Here is a 9,583-nt window from a genome sequence, read left to right as displayed (position 1 = left end):
AGATAATATATATATAATATTAATATTAATATATATATATATATATATATATGTTTAATCTTTTTATTGCGTTTGCCGGTTTTTGTTCTGTACAATACATAAGTGTCGTTTTCTCAGTGTTAAGCTACTCTGTGTGCGTGTTTTATAGCAGCCTATGTTATGTAGTTTTATGCACTATTTTTATTCATTGTATACACCCTTTTATTTAAGTTGTAAATTGTGTGCACAACGTTTCATTTCTTACACTTGTGTTGTGTCCCTTTTGTGTTTTGGATATTGTATTAAAATGAGTTCGTTTGTGTCAACGCGGTGTAGCCAATCAGCGCTGTGATATAATTGACCAATGAAATCGAACCAGAGACATGAGTCATGGCTGCGGGGTGGGGTTTTCGCGTTGGGGGCGTGGTTTGCGCCCAACTGGTTTGGGGAAAAAAATAACGCCCGCGTGACAACACCTCGCCATACTTCTTCTCTTCTTTGGATTTTTTGGCGTATTCCGCCCCATAGGCACATACCGCCACCAACTGTTTCTAATCATACATGGATGACAGTCCCGTCTCTATTCATATTTTATTTATTTATTTATTTTTTAATTGTTAATTTTATTTCGGGCTCACCCAAGCTGTATTTCTGGCTGCTGCGTGTTCAGTCCTTTGCTTTATTTATTTAACTATCAAATTCGTTTATTTAATCCTGTTTCTACTATATATTCCATTTCTATTCTTTGATTAATACCTTCTCTTAATCCTTTTCCTAATATCCAATTTATCTTCTTTTTTTCTTTATTATTGTCACAAATCAGGCCTCTGTGGCTCTCTCCGACCGCCGCCTCCGGAGAGCACCCTCTCCTGAGTACTAGCGTTCTTGGACTCCATTTCCCATACACCCCGTACCTGTGACTGATTACTGGCACAGTTGTTTCCCCTTAGCTTCCCCATTTAAGCAGCTTCCAGACACTTAGTTTTCGCGAAGTCTTGTTTTGCCACGGCTACATTTCTGAGCGTTTATCCCCTGTCTTTTGATCTCTTGTGTATTACCTTGGACTGTTCTTACTAGTGTGATTCTCTGCCGCCTGCCCTGACCCTCTGTCTGTTACTGTTTACTCTCCTGGATTGTCCCTGTTGTTCCTGACGCTGATGATTGATTACTGCCTGTTTGACTCTGCCATTGATTCTAATAAAAGCTGCAAATGGATCCGCACGCCTCTGACCCCTCGTTCTTTATCATTTTAATTCTCTCTATATTGTATTTCCGACGTTTTAATATTACATGTTCAACGGTTTCTATTACACCACAAAAAGCACATTTACCTGTAATATGTTTACCTATTTTGTATAGTGATGCATTTAGTCCTGTGTGTCCAAATTGTAATCAATTTAAAATCACCTCATCTTTCCTACATCTTCCAATATTGTATACTTCTTTAACTGATGAATTCGCCTTGCCATACGGGAAAAGAAAATGGGAAAATGCCAGGAGAACCGTGAGAGCGACCGAGGATAAAGAAACATAAATAATCAATCAACCAATTACTTAATTTAATGTTCTTAATATTTTGAGATTATATTATTATCATTATTATTATATACTTTTTTTTTATATTCACAATATTTTAAACAGCATGCTATTTCTTGATCTATTCTCTTACTCTCTGTGGACACCTAAATAATATGACAAGGTTAACACGGTTATATATATATATATAAGGTCTTTATATTTGATACAAAAGTCATTCCGTATTATTTGGCTCTAGATTTAAACCTCCATTTTAATACTTGAAAATAATGTAGGCGAAACCCAGTGAGAGGTTCATGGTGTGATTCCACAGTCAGACCACTGGGTGGGAGTGATGCAACAATGATTACAGTCATACTGCCCTCGATTTAGTGTGTGTGTGTGTGTGTGTGTGTGTGTGAGAGAGAGAGAGAGAGAGAGAGAGAGAGAGAGAGAGAGAGACAAATGACTACAATCCAAACCATCAGCTATCTTCTACATGCCGTTAATGACAGTCCAATATGTAACCCATTTCCGGAAAAAAATGCTTTTTTTGACACCCTTTACAAAAAATTAACCATGATTTTGGCCATACTTTTAACCATGGTATTTGTAATACAACTGTGGTTATACAAATGGTAATCAATCCTTACAAAAAAAAAAAAAAAAAAAAAAAACCTTGGTTAGCTTCTACACTTTTACCATAATACAACTATGGTTCATTTTCATAAGGGACAAGAAAGAATTATGAGATAATTCTGACAAAAATTCAACCTTTTAACTCATAATTACCTTAGTATCTCATACTTTTGACATTTATCTCATAACTATGAAATTGTATCTCATAATTGCTACTTTTTATCTCATAATTATGACTTTGTATGTCATACAGTAATGATGGTTTTCAAAGCATGAGTGTTTTTTTTTTCTTATGTGGTAGAAATGGGCTTCTTCCGACCAAATGAGGTCTTATAACACTGGCCTGACAAACTCATTGTTTCCTTTTATATGTTAAAATGATAGTATTTTGCATCAATAAGTAAACTTATACAATTGCAGATGATCACAAAACAAGTCAAACTTTATTAAAAATCAAATATTGAGAGCAAAATACAAAGTATCTAAATGGAAATATGCATGTGTGTAAAAGTATACAAATGCTATATAAACAGTAAAAATACTGCAAAGAGGAATTCAGTGTCTAGTACAATATAATATGTTCAGAATGGAAACACTGAACGTAAGATTTGCCGAGCCTTATGTTGGACAGGACCTTTATTAGAAATGTAATATATATTAATCTGTACAACCCCGAGAGTGTCTTACATTTGCATAATAGTGGGCTTTTTTATTATTCATTTTTTTTATACAATCCCACACGATCGGTCGCTTTAAATTGCTTTATCTGCGGTCTCATTAGTGAAATGACTGTTTGTCACATTTGTAGGGAGAAAATCAGTCGCATTACGCTGGCAAAACCATGAATAATGAGATCCAAGAAACTGCAAGCGGTGCCGAGGAGCACTTGTATCTTGGTGATCTGACACACGCATGCGCAGTGCAGCCCAGCGACAGCCGAGCAGCCTCCTCAAGAGCCCAGCAGTGAGAATTCAGACAGCAGCAGTCAGTCAGTCTCCCCAGTTCCTGTTTCCGCCACGATTCGCGAAGCATCCCTTTCGTTAAAACATACGCGCTGTGGAGATACTAGTACGCCAGTGCCAAATCAAGGTAAGTGTGTCGCCGTTACACACCGACCGCATTATATTAAGGAAAACGACGTTTTTGTCGCCGGCGAGTTCGCTCCATCCCGGCCTGTTGCTAGCTGCCTCGACTGCTGAACGGCAAAAATAACGGTCAGCTTTGCAGCTCAAGCGCATTGTGTTTTCGCGCCGTGATAGAGAAATGTGCTCTGGTCAGACAGTCATTCTGTGTGTATCACGATCACGGCACACTGTATAATGTCTTTATGTACTAGAAAGAGATGAAGGCGATTGCGAATGAGAATAGCAGTGCCAAATATAGGAAGCCTACTTTCTGCGAATCTACACCATACAGCGCAAACGAATCTGTAAACAAATACACCAGACGAGATTAGTAATAAATGATTTGTATCAGGACTGTTGAAGAGGTGCAGCGTAAATGCCCGTAATGTAAGTCAGGCATTTAGCAGGAATAACAACAGCAGTAGCGTGTCCATGTTTATGTGGGTAGAAAGGAGAAAGGCAAGGTAACACGAAGTCGCTGCAGTGTTTACTTTTAGAACCCTGTGAAGAAGGCAGCGAGTTACGGAACACTGCGAAATGATGTTTAAAGAAGCAGTTCACCCCAAATAAAATTCAGGTAACTTCGTGTTGTTGTTTTAAACCTGTATGACTGTGCCTTTTCTCTCTCTATGGAACACAAAAGCAGAAATTTCGAAGAATGTAGTTTCCCTCGAATGACTGAATGGGGATTGAAAATGTCAAGCCTGTGAACTGTAATAAATGTGTAATAAAAGTAGTCTGCATATCTCGCAAGCTATTTTCAAAGAGTTTTTGTGCTAAAAGATGGCACTTTTGCGAGGAGCAAAATGGAATTTGAGTGGTTATTTACAGAAGATCTTGACACCCGCCTTAGCTCACCATGAGATCTTTTTAATGAATCAGTTGATCCAAAAAGCAATTGTATGACTTGAGAATACTTGGGATATAGTGCAATAAATCAAGTAGACTACTTTTATGGAGCGTTTACACCTCTTTTTAGTCACCCTACCTTGTAATTAATTAATAATTTAGTCACCATTACCTTGTAATTACTTGTAAATACCTTGGTTAGCTTCTACACTTTTACCATAATACAACTATGGTTCATTTTCATAAGGGACAAAAAAGAATTATGAGATAATTCTGACAAAAATTCAACCTTTTAACTCATAATTACCTTAGTATCTCATACTTTTGACATTTATCTCATAACTATGAAATTGTATCTCATAATTGCTACTTTTTATCTCATAATTATGACTTTGTATGTCATACAGTAATGATGGTTTTCAAAGCATGAGTGTTTTTTTTTCTTATGTGGTAGAAATGGGCTTCTTCCGACCAAATGAGGTCTTATAACACTGGCCTGACAAACTCATTGTTTCCTTTTATATGTTAAAATTATAGTATTTTGCATCAATAAGTAAACTTATACAATTGCAGATGATCACAAAACAAGTCAAACTTTATTAAAAATCAAATATTGAGAGCAAAATACAAAGTATCTAAATGGAAATATGCATGTGTGTAAAAGTATACAAATGCTATATAAACAGTAAAAATACTGCAAAGAGGAATTCAGTGTCTAGTACAATGTAATATGTTCAGAATGGAAACACTGAACGTAAGATTTGCCGAGCCGCATGAGTGTTTTTTTTTTCTTATGTGGTAGAAATGGGCTTCTTCCGACCAAATGAGGTCTTATAACACTGGCCTGACAAACTCATTGTTTCCTTTTATATGTTAAAATGATAGTATTTTGCATCAATAAGTAAACTTATACAATTGCAGATGATCACAAAACAAGTCAAACTTTATTAAAAATCAAATATTGAGAGCAAAATACAAAGTATCTAAATGGAAATATGCATGTGTGTAAAAGTATACAAATGCTATATAAACAGTAAAAATACTGCAAAGAGGAATTCAGTGTCTAGTACAATATAATATGTTCAGAATGGAAACACTGAACGTAAGATTTGCCGAGCCTTATGTTGGACAGGACCTTTATTAGAAATGTAATATATATTAATCTGTACAACCCCGAGAGTGTCTTACATTTGCATAATAGTGGGCTTTTTTATTATTCTTTTTTTTTATACAATCCCACACGATCGGTCGCTTTAAATTGCTTTATCTGCGGTCTCATTAGTGAAATGACTGTTTGTCACATTTGTAGGGAGAAAATCAGTCGCATTACGCTGGCAAAACCATGAATAATGAGATCCGTAATATGTTCAGAATGGAAACACTGAACGTAAGATTTGCCGAGCCTTATGTTGGACAGGACGTTTATTAGAAATGTAATATATATATTAATCTGTACAACCCCGAGAGTGTCTTACATTTGCATAATAGTGGGCTTTTTTATTATTCTTTTTTTTTATACAATCCCACACGATCGGTCGCTTTAAATTGCTTTATCTGCGGTCTCATTAGTGAAATGACTGTTTGTCACATTTGTAGGGAGAAAATCAGTCGCATTACGCTGGCAAAACCATGAATAATGAGATCCAAGAAACTGCAAGCGGTGCCGAGGAGCACTTGTATCTTGGTGATCTGACACACGCATGCGCAGTGCAGCCCAGCGACAGCCGAGCAGCCTCCTCAAGAGCCCAGCAGTGAGAATTCAGACAGCAGCAGTCAGTCAGTCTCCCCAGTTCCTGTTTCCGCCACGATTCGCGAAGCATCCCTTTCGTTAAAACATACGCGCTGTGGAGATACTAGTACGCCAGTGCCAAATCAAGGTAAGTGTGTCGCCGTTACACACCGACCGCATTATATTAAGGAAAACGACGTTTTTGTCGCCGGCGAGTTCGCTCCATCCCGGCCTGTTGCTAGCTGCCTCGACTGCTGAACGGTAAAAATAACGGTCACCGTTGCAGCCCGAGCGCATTGTGTTTTCGCGCCGTGATCTCTGCTCAGACAGTCATTCTGTGGATATCACGATCACTGCACGCTGTATAATGTGCTTATGTACTAAAAAGAGATTGCGAATGAGAATAGCAGTACCACATATAGGAAGCCTAACGTACTTTCAGCGAATCCACAACATATATCGCAAACGAATCTGTTTGACGAACAAATACGCCAGACGAGATGATTAATAAATGGTTTGTATCAGGACTGTTGAAGTGGTGCAGCGTAAATGCCCGGAATGTTAGTCAGACATTGAGCAGGAATCACAGCAGCAGTAGCGTGTCCATATGTTTATGTGGGGAGAAAGGCAAGTTAACACGAAGCCGCTGCAGAAATCAACTGGAGTGTTACTTTTAGACCCTTGCGAAGAAGGCAGTGTCACTGAACGCTGCGAAGTGTTGTTTATTAAAGAACTAGTTCACCCAAAGTAAAATTCAGTTAACTTCATGTTGTTGTTTTAAACCTGTATGACTATTATTTCCCTGTGGAACACAAAAGCCGAAATTTCGAAGAATGTAGTTTCCATCAAATGACAGTGAATGGGGATTTAAAATGTCAAGCCTGTGAACTGTAATAAATGTGTCATGAAAGTAATCCGCACATCTCGAAGGCTGTTATTCTCAAAGTGTTTTGGAGCCAGAAGATGGCAATTTTGTGAGGAACAAAATGCAGAGTGGTTATAAAATCTTGACACCTGCCTTCATGAGAGAAGAAATGATTTGTTACAGGTGTATCTTTTCAATGAATCGGTTGATCCAAACATAACCAATCGGTTACTCTTAAAAAGCACTTGTATGACTTGAGAATACTTGGAAAATAGTGCAAGAAATCAAGTAGACTATTTTTAAGATCATTTTACGGTGCTTTTTTAGTTTTTGTAATTACATGTAAATAAGCATCTGGCAGATTCCTCAAAATTTCTCTTTCTGGTTTGGAACAATGTGAAGGTGAGTAAATAATAACAGCATTTTAATTTTGGGGTGAAGTATCCCTTTAAAAACGATGTAAGCAATAAAGCCTGTTGTTGCAGCGATACAAGCTATTATTATGATGATGACTGTTTTTATTAACACAGTTCCCACAAGTCTTTTCACTATTCTTATATCTGTCAAAGTTTATGTTTCTCAACTGCACTGGGATCAGTTTGATTTCTCATTAGCTAAAGGGAGCTGCCTATCTAGAAGCCATATATGTGGAAATCATATGGCACTGGGATTATTTGTCTCTGCCAGTGCTTTCCCTTACTTAATCCACTCCTATCACACTCATTAGACACACTTCAGGATGGGCAATTATCATCGTATAACAATTTGGCTTCACACTTTCAAGGCTACTTTGTGGTTTTATCTCCCGTCATGTCGTCTGCTGTTTTAATCGATGCACTGAAAACATTTGCCTCACTTAAGAGCCTTGTAAAATCAATGTCTTCTACAGATGTTCGGCCATAATGCCCAGTCCTTCCCTGCTCTTCCAAGCGTACACCGATAACGAGCTTTCATATTCAAGTGTGTTATTACATCTACTTGGACTTGTGTGCATTCTCTCAACATTCATCTTTAATAGTGATTTTTGCATTGAATCAGCTTATCTCGCTTGACTTGGAATTAATGATATAATTAAATCTGCCGTGATAACGGATACCTCCACAAGCTTAGGTTTCTGGATAGAGATGATGAGATGTTGTTCCTCGAAAGTCAGATGGTAATCGTCAAAAAATTTAACCGTTTTCTGAATCTGTCATGTATCCGTTGATTTGCATTGCATTTGGCCTTAAGAGCAGCAAAGAATACAACAATATGAACATTTTATTTCATACACCTATGTAAATACTGTATATTATGCCAGACTAGCACTTTCCCATTGTACACTGGAAAATAGTTAGTCAGGTAACTGGAAAAGTGGTTAACAAATATTGCCTGAATCAGCCTGACTATATTAGATTAGACCAACAAGATTCATTCTCATGGGTCCTTAGAGCTGTCTTAGCCAATGGCAGTGCCTGTGACTTCCCTAAGGGGCGGTTCATTTATCTAGAGGCCTTTTTCAGGGAATTACTCTAAAACAAATCCACAAAGAGAGTTTTAAACATGTTTTGTCAGACGATCGAAAATTTACTTCATGTGGTACATATGAATTAATCTAATACAACAGAATCAACTGCGTTATGTAACCTAATACACTGAACAAAATTATTAACGCAACACTTTTGTTTTTGCCCCCATTTTTCATGAGCTGACCTCAAAGATCTAAGACTATGTACACAAAAGGCCTATTTTTCTCAAATATTGTTCACAAATCTGTAATGGCACAACAATGGGCCTCAGGATCTCGTCACGGTATCTCTGTGCATTCAAAATGCCATCAATAAAATGCACCTGTGTTCGTTGTCCATAACTTATGCCTGCCCATACCATAACCCCACCGCCAACATGGGCCACTCAAACCACAATGTTGACATCAGCAAACCACTCACCCACACAACGCCATACACGCTGTCTGCCTTCTGCCCTGTACAGTGAAAACCGGTATTCATCTGTGAAGAGAACACCTCTCCAAAGTGCCAGACGCCATCGAATGTGAGCAGTCAGGTCGAGACCCCGATGAGGACGACGAGCATGCAGATGAGCTTCTACAATAATAATAAAACAATATTTGAGAGAAATAGGCCTTTTGTGTACGTAGAAAAAGTCTTAGATCTTTGAGTTAAGCTCATGAAAAATGGGGGCAAAAACCATAGTGTTGCGTTTATAATTTTGTTCAGTGTATAAAGGTCTACACTAAGTTACACCAACTTAAGTTATTTTTAAGGGTTAGATCAGGTACAAAAAGCTAAGGTAGCAATTATATTCTTCCTTTTTCAGTGCAGTATCAAATTTCATGCTGATCTCTGAATAGAGACCTGTTTTAAAGGGAGCAGTGAATACATCTGCTCACATTTTCATATTTAGACAAAGGAAATTGGCTGTTATAAAGTTCATATGTCAGTCCCTCCAGGATTCTGGGATTCTGCGATCGCTGAATTTATCGCAAAGCAAACTCTGCAATTTTCGCAAGAGCTCGCAAATTTTCGTAATTGCTGCATATTTCCCACAGATTTTGGGCTTAGACGCGTCCCGTGACGTCATCGCAATGCACATTCAGTCAAAGAAAGGGTGTTTCTCAGTTCCAAAAATGGAATGAACAGCCTTGCATTCTCATCATGACTGATTTACAAGAGCTACACTGAACAAACGAACCGAAAGCGGAATAAACCCACGCTACTCGTTTGGGCTATGCAGCGCAGACCGTTTATGTGCTTGGGCCGGCCGCAGGCTGGTCTCGATCACGCGACACCGTTATACATAGCGCTGGGAGATACAGTGAAGAAAGTAGTTGAATTAGCCGCAGAATCAATAACATATCTGTGGACTCTTGTGAGAAGCATTCAA

At 38.0% G+C, this 9,583-nt stretch overlaps 1 protein-coding gene across 1 annotated transcript in view; it reads left to right on the top strand.

Annotated features, from left to right (window-relative positions):
- Positions 1-5,830: 5,830 nt before the first annotated feature.
- LOC107594828 (alpha-(1,6)-fucosyltransferase-like) overlaps positions 5,831-9,583 on the top strand; it is a 101,206-nt gene continuing 97,453 nt past the window's right edge. The window contains exon 1 of the mRNA XM_016285039.1: positions 5,831-5,983. The gene's annotated coding sequence lies outside the window, so the exon portion shown is untranslated. The remainder of the gene's footprint in view (positions 5,984-9,583) is intronic.

Source organism: Sinocyclocheilus grahami, unplaced genomic scaffold (assembly GCF_001515645.1).
Source record: "Sinocyclocheilus grahami isolate Dianchi unplaced genomic scaffold, SAMN03320097.WGS_v1.1 scaffold191.1, whole genome shotgun sequence".
In the NCBI taxonomy this organism is placed as follows: Eukaryota; Metazoa; Chordata; class Actinopteri; order Cypriniformes; family Cyprinidae; genus Sinocyclocheilus; species Sinocyclocheilus grahami.
The sequence above is the reverse complement of the archived record's forward strand: the minus strand, read 5'-3'. Positions and strand labels throughout refer to the sequence as shown.